The sequence below is a fragment of the Rhynchophorus ferrugineus genome, unplaced genomic scaffold (assembly GCF_030347505.1).
Source record: "Rhynchophorus ferrugineus isolate W39M unplaced genomic scaffold, kcgeb_rfMv2 rfM719, whole genome shotgun sequence".
NCBI lineage: Eukaryota > Metazoa > Arthropoda > Insecta > Coleoptera > Curculionidae > Rhynchophorus > Rhynchophorus ferrugineus.
In genome coordinates, this window is record NW_027473296.1 from 10,001 (window position 1) to 17,043 (window position 7,043).

The 7,043-nt window shown below is 43.4% G+C and overlaps 2 non-coding genes across 2 annotated transcripts in view; both read right to left on the bottom strand.

The window, feature by feature from the left end:
* Nucleotides 1-110, bottom strand: part of LOC143206477 (5.8S ribosomal RNA) — a 155-nt gene extending 45 nt beyond the window's left edge. The window contains exon 1 of the ribosomal RNA XR_013008436.1: nucleotides 1-110. This exon is cut by the window's left edge and continues 45 nt beyond it. This is a non-coding gene — a ribosomal RNA (5.8S ribosomal RNA).
* A 708-nt stretch (nucleotides 111-818) lies between these two features.
* On the bottom strand, nucleotides 819-2,807 carry LOC143206478 (small subunit ribosomal RNA). Its single transcript, XR_013008437.1, has one exon. It is a non-coding gene; the product is annotated as a small subunit ribosomal RNA (ribosomal RNA).
* Nucleotides 2,808-7,043: the final 4,236 nt, after the last annotated feature.

Sequence of the window (7,043 nt, forward strand, 5' to 3'; positions counted from 1 at the left end):
AATGTGCGTTCGAAATGTCGATGTTCATGTGTCCTGCAGTTCACAAGTTGACGCGCAATTAGCTGCGTTCTTCATCGACCCACGAGCCAAGTGATCCACCGTTTAGGGTAATCTTTTTTTAAGTTAGGTTTTAAACGCATATCGAAACGTTTCTATTATAAGACGACGACGACGACGACGACGCGCGCTCACGTCATAGACAGCGCTTGCGCCCCTTTCGCAGCCGCCGTCGACTTTAAAACGCTCTTACGGTTTATTTTCGTCTTCTCCACTACACACAACGAGAGGAGCGGAGACAGACTACTCGAAATGGTGACGTTCGTTGTAAATTTTCGTCGTCTCACCTCGTACGACAACAAAAGAGCATACGCTGATCATAGTTTGGCAATATTTTCGTAAACTAAATCTCACCCTTTTGGAATGAAACAAACGAAGGGTGATAAGATTTTCGTAAACTAATCACATTACCGATCATCGTATATGTTCGTCGATATGAGGATCGAAACGTCGATTAGAAATATAATTGGCAAAATCGTTTTATTTTGCGCTCGATTTGTCCATTTATAACGAAATCCGTCGTAGGCCGACGATTATTACTCGTCGTCCTATATAACAACATCTTCATCGTATATATCTCCGCTTTCGGGCGTACATCTTTTAAAACCATATATTATAGGTACCCGAAAACAGCTACGTTGACGACGTCGAAATTCGATCGGAACTTCCGAACTTCGTAGATGGCTCTTTAACGTTCGACAATGATTTTTACAGACTTGTACGTTTACCTATTATATATATATAGGCATAACAACACACTGTAATGATCCTTCCGCAGGTTCACCTACGGAAACCTTGTTACGACTTTTACTTCCTCTAAATGATCAAGTTTGGTCATCTTTTCCTACACATCGACGACGCCGAAACGCCATCGCGTGTCGATCCGAAGACCTCACTAAATCATTCAATCGGTAGTAGCGACGGGCGGTGTGTACAAAGGGCAGGGACGTAATCAACGCGAGCTTATGACTCGCGCTTACTGGGAATTCCTCGTTCATGGGGAACAATTGCAAGCCCCAATCCCTAGCACGAAGGAGGTTCAGCGGGTTACCCGGGCCGCTCGGCCAGGGAAGACACGCTGATTCCTTCAGTGTAGCGCGCGTGCGGCCCAGAACATCTAAGGGCATCACAGACCTGTTATTGCTCAATCTCGTGCGGCTAGAAGCCGCCTGTCCCTCTAAGAAGAATAGTTTGTACGCCGACAGTAAAAACCGCGCACGAACCGCGAAACCCGAAAGCAACGCGGCCGGCGGGCCTTTAGGATGTCAAAAAGCGCCTAGTTAGCAGGCTAGAGTCTCGTTCGTTATCGGAATTAACCAGACAAATCGCTCCACCAACTAAGAACGGCCATGCACCACCACCCACCGAATCAAGAAAGAGCTCTCAATCTGTCAATCCTTCCGGTGTCCGGGCCTGGTGAGGTTTCCCGTGTTGAGTCAAATTAAGCCGCAGGCTCCACTCCTGGTGGTGCCCTTCCGTCAATTCCTTTAAGTTTCAGCTTTGCAACCATACTTCCCCCGGAACCCAAAAGCTTTGGTTTCCCGGAAGCTGCCCGTCGAGTCATATTAGGGAACGTCGACGGATCGCTAGCTGGCATCGTTTAAGGTTAGAACTAGGGCGGTATCTGATCGCCTTCGAACCTCTAACTTTCGTTCTTGATCAATGAAAGCGTTTTTGGCAAATGCTTTCGCTTCTGTTCGTCTTGCGACGATCCAAGAATTTCACCTCTAACGTCGCAATACGAATGCCCCCATCCGTTCCTATTAATCATTACCTCGGGGTTCCGAAAACCAACAAAATAGAACCGAGGTCCTATTCCATTATTCCATGCATACAGTATTCAGGCGAAATTTTAGCCTGCTTTGAGCACTCTAATTTGTTCAAAGTAAACGTGCCGGCCCACCTCGACACTCAGTAAAGAGCACCGCGGCAGGATTGAGTTGGGCCGTCGTAACCACGACGCGCACAACACGCACGCCGAAACGCACGCGCGACGGCGACGCGACACGACTAAGCCCACCGGCAGGACGTCTCGCGAAAAACACGCCAGTTAACACCGCGAACGATGAACCGGCGGCGCGAGACACAAATTCGACTACGAGCTTTTTAACCGCAACAACTTTAATATACGCTATTGGAGCTGGAATTACCGCGGCTGCTGGCACCAGACTGGCCCTCCAATTGATCCTCGTTAAAGGGTTTAGAGTGTACTCATTCCGATTACGGGGCCTCGGATGAGTCCCGTATCGTTATTTTTCGTCACTACCTCCCCGTGCCGGGAGTGGGTAATTTGCGCGCCTGCTGCCTTCCTTGGATGTGGTAGCCGTTTCTCAGGCTCCCTCTCCGGAATCGAACCCTGATTCCCCGTTACCCGTTACGACCATGGTAGGCGCAGAACCTACCATCGACAGTTGATAAGGCAGACATTTGAAAGATGTGTCGCCGGTGCGAGACCGTGCGATCAGCTTAAAGTTATTCAGAGTCACCAAGTTGTACGATGACGAGCGCGAACCCGAAACCGATTGGTTTTGATCTAATAAAAGCACTCCTTCCATCTCTGGTCGGAGCTCTGTTTGCATGTATTAGCTCTAGAATTACCACAGTTATCCAAGTAATTGTGGGTACGATCTAAGGAACCATAACTGATTTAATGAGCCTTTCGCGGTTTCACCTTAATTCGGTATGTACTGAGACATGCATGGCTTAATCTTTGAGACAAGCATATGACTACTGGCAGGATCAACCAGGGAACTGTTCTTATTATTTTATCGACACGAAGCAGATAAAACAAATACAGACACAGTTTATTTTATAAGTTTGACTTATAAAGAAACGTGTGCGTAAGACGACGATATATAATATATATCGACGACTAATAAAAAGGAGGTGCATGATAGCGCGCCTAGACGACGGAAAAACCGGTCCGAGGCGCCACGCTCTTACATTTTAATATTAGTTGTCTAATAAAACAAAACGATATCATCATCTTAGACACATCTTTTGTTTTTTTTATACACAACCGATCGACTAGGCACCCAATTATCTCGATTATCGACGACGATCGTCGACTACGTCGAAAATTGGATGCCGCAAAATATCGTTCGGCGTTTATAAGACCTCGAAAAACATTCTCTCCGAACCCTTCGCTAGATAGAAATATATAAAGCGACAAGGAAACCTCGTACGAGAAACGTTTCGTGATTTTTTATTTTATTCTCGCTCGGAGAGCAGAGAGCTATCGCAAAATGTGTTGCTGTTTTATGAACGTTCCGATGAAAAACCGATACGTCCATAAAAATAATAATTCCAATCGCATATGAATCGTGGATCATCTTCTTCTAACGAAGCCGAATGTTCCCGCCGAATTCGCGATCTCGCAGTGATACCGTCGTCGTCGTCGTACGCTTCCCGATATATCGAAAAAAACCGACCAGGAAGAACAACGAAACGACGATACAAAATCGCGAGAGCGTTACGAATATATAATAACACGACGAAATACGCTTTTTATTTAGATAAATAAAAAAATACGGTTCGGATCTTATATATTAACATATAATATGTAATACCACCTTCGCTGATCAAAAGCCACTCGGTAAAAGTGTCACAGCGCCGGTCGACCCGACCCGTCGTATCCGTCTCTCGTATCGCCCCACGTAGAAGCGCACACGATTTAAGCGCGGGTCTCTCGCCAGCTATCGGAAATGTATGGGTGTTTTAGAACAGATCGTTTATACGGACGTTGCGCAAATTTTTCGTTTTTACGTCTGCCCGTTCTCGTTATTATCGGAATGTTCCGATGAATAAACTTTAGCTTTAGACAACGTGAACTTCTAAAGCAATAATTTTAACCTCTCGTGTTAATACGTCCTCAGGCCGTTTCTAGACTGCCGATCACGTTCTTTAAAAGTCGGAAAATTCCGATCCATAAAATTATGCTAGTAGAATGTAAAGATCCTTCATAGGATGGATACTGTCACATATCGATACGGCGATCGGAGTAAAACTGTTCTCACGTATTTCAGGACATTTTAGGTTGTTACGTCGGCCCGTTCGTTATTATCGGTATATACCTATGAATAAATGTTTTGCTTGTAGAACGTAAGATTCCAAAAGAATGATTCGCCGAAACGATGGTGCACCCTTACGATCGGATATTTGCCGCTTATTGGCCATTTTCTATAATTCATCCGTTAGATATCGTTTATCGACTACGGATAAGGTTTTCCGATATCAGAATGTTCCTAAGGATGATTCGAAAGTGATTTGAACGAAGAATTTGATAGAATGAATCCTTTATTTATCCATTGAGTACAGGGTACGGAGTGTCTGCGGGGTCAGCTAATATATTATATTTCTCTCTCGACGTAATGGTAACTCGAAGTCCGAACCGCGCTCATGAAGCTCGGTTTCAATCCAATCCATGTTGGTCGGTTCCTCGAGAGGAACGCCGTATCTTCGCGGTCGACCGCCTAATGAATCAGGTGGTAAAAGTCCAAGCCCAGCGCGGCAACGGCAGGCGCGTTCAACGTTTTAACTGCCAATTCTACGGTCATTCATCGGCCAACTGTAAAGCCACTCCGGCCTACGTCAAGTCCCAAAGACAGAAATTCCCCGCCGAAATGCACCAACTGTTGAGAACCATACACCGCAAATTACTCGGGATGCAAGTGCCGACCTACTCCAAAAACAACCAAACCCAAAAGACCAATTCCTCCCCCCACTCATGTACGGGGAACTCAAGATAACAGTCGTCTGGCTGGTCTGGATTCCACTAGAACACGAACCCGATCTCCATTGGCGAAATACTCTTCGGAACATATTCAGATGACCAAGGAGATTTTCAGGCCATTTTCAACGCCATCAACCACACAGCTATTGGAAGAATTACTATCGGCCGGGATAATAGATGAGTTGGAACTTGGGCTTATTGCTCCAAGCGAACCAACTCACTACTCCTCCAATCGACCGACAATAATTGACTTTTTTATCTATCAAAATTCGAATCAAGCCTCTGACCTGCAAGTACTCCAAGATATCGATTCTGACCACAGGCCTATCCTCCTCACCCACCATCAGCGATTTTCCACTGAGTTCCACTGTCCCCAAGCAAGGTCAACCTAGTAAACGAAAAAAAAAGTATCTTCTCTTTGACGATCCTCATTATATTAGGACGATAGTTCCATTCTAAATTCTTGATTAATTACAGTTCCTATTTGTTCATTTCGAGACGTTCCCGTGATTAATACTTATCGTGTAGAAATTAGCCACAATCCACAATTAGCCACAGTTAGGAAAAATAAATTAATTATCATATAGTCATAAACGTAATAAAAATGAATACACATATTTTCGAAGTCACTCCAGAAATACTTTACCTTATTTTTAAATAACAATCTCGGGCCGTACCATTTTTACAAAACTTATTCTATATACTTACTATATAACAGATTATAATGATATAATATAATTCAATACAATAACTACAATATATATATATATATCTGAAAATTCTGTTTTTATAAAATGTCAGCTACTGTTTAACATTTCATTTTTTAAAATGTATATCCAATTGTGGTTCTGAAAAGAACCGATTTTGCAGGTAAGTAGTATATTGAAACACACATAGGTATGTGAATTAATTTACTTAGAACTGGTATATTTGGTGACTGCTTTGGTACCTTCGCTAACGGCGTGCTTAGCCAACTCACCGGGTAACAATAACCTAACGGCGGTTTGGATTTCTCTGCTCGTGATCGTTGATCTCTTATTGTAATGGGCGAGACGCGACGCTTCGGCGGCTATCCTTTCGAATATATCGTTCACGAAAGAATTCATGATCGACATGGCCTTGCTGGAGATACCCGTATCGGGATGAACCTGCTTTAAAACTTTGTATATGTAAATCGCATAGCTTTCCTTCCTCCTGCGCTTCTTTTTCTTGTCGCTCTTAGAGATATTTTTCTGGGCTTTTCCGGCTTTCTTGGCCGCCTTACCGCTTGTCTTCGGTGGCATTTCGAAATAAAAATCCCGACGTCTCACGTACCTCAAAGAGTACTTAACTAAAAAAATGCCTTTAATTCTAGAACTTATAACATTCGAAGGAACACTTCTAAGCCCCGCCCATAGCCCGAGTTAGAGTCTGATTGGTCGCGTATGATATAACGAGTTTGGCTCGCGGACAAAATTCCAGGCCGATCTGTAAGAAATTTCCAGTACCGTTTTTGATTTAAAGGTGAGCAGTATCTAACAACGATCGAGATTAACATGTCCGGACGTGGTAAAGGCGGAAAAGTGAAGGGAAAGGCGAAGTCTCGTTCCAATCGTGCGGGATTACAATTTCCTGTCGGTCGTATTCACCGACTTCTAAGGAAAGGAAATTATGCCGAACGCGTAGGGGCCGGTGCTCCCGTTTACTTAGCTGCCGTAATGGAATATCTGGCGGCCGAAGTTCTCGAGTTGGCGGGTAACGCCGCTAGAGACAACAAGAAAACAAGGATTATCCCTAGGCATTTACAATTGGCCATCAGAAACGACGAGGAATTGAATAAACTGTTATCTGGCGTTACTATTGCCCAGGGCGGCGTCTTGCCTAACATTCAAGCAGTATTATTGCCTAAAAAGACAGACAGCAAAACCAAATAGATAACGCAAACCGTTTAAAGTTTTGCATACGCCCTTTAATATCGGTCCTTTTCAGGGCCAACAAAATCGTATAAAAAAGAAGTTAGAATACGCGTTCTTATTAAAGAATAAATATTAACTAGAAAATTTATAAATAATCTGATCTGTACTGAATATTCCTTTATTACTGTTTTAGAGTATCGATCGATCGGTTCCCTAATTAGTTACGGCTCTATCTAGAAAATAATCATTTAAGTAATAATAAGATAATAAATAAATTATATAAATATTCTTTCTTTTATAAAGTTATATTGTGGTTCTGAAAAGAACCGTTTTTTTTTCTATTAAAAAAATACGGTCTT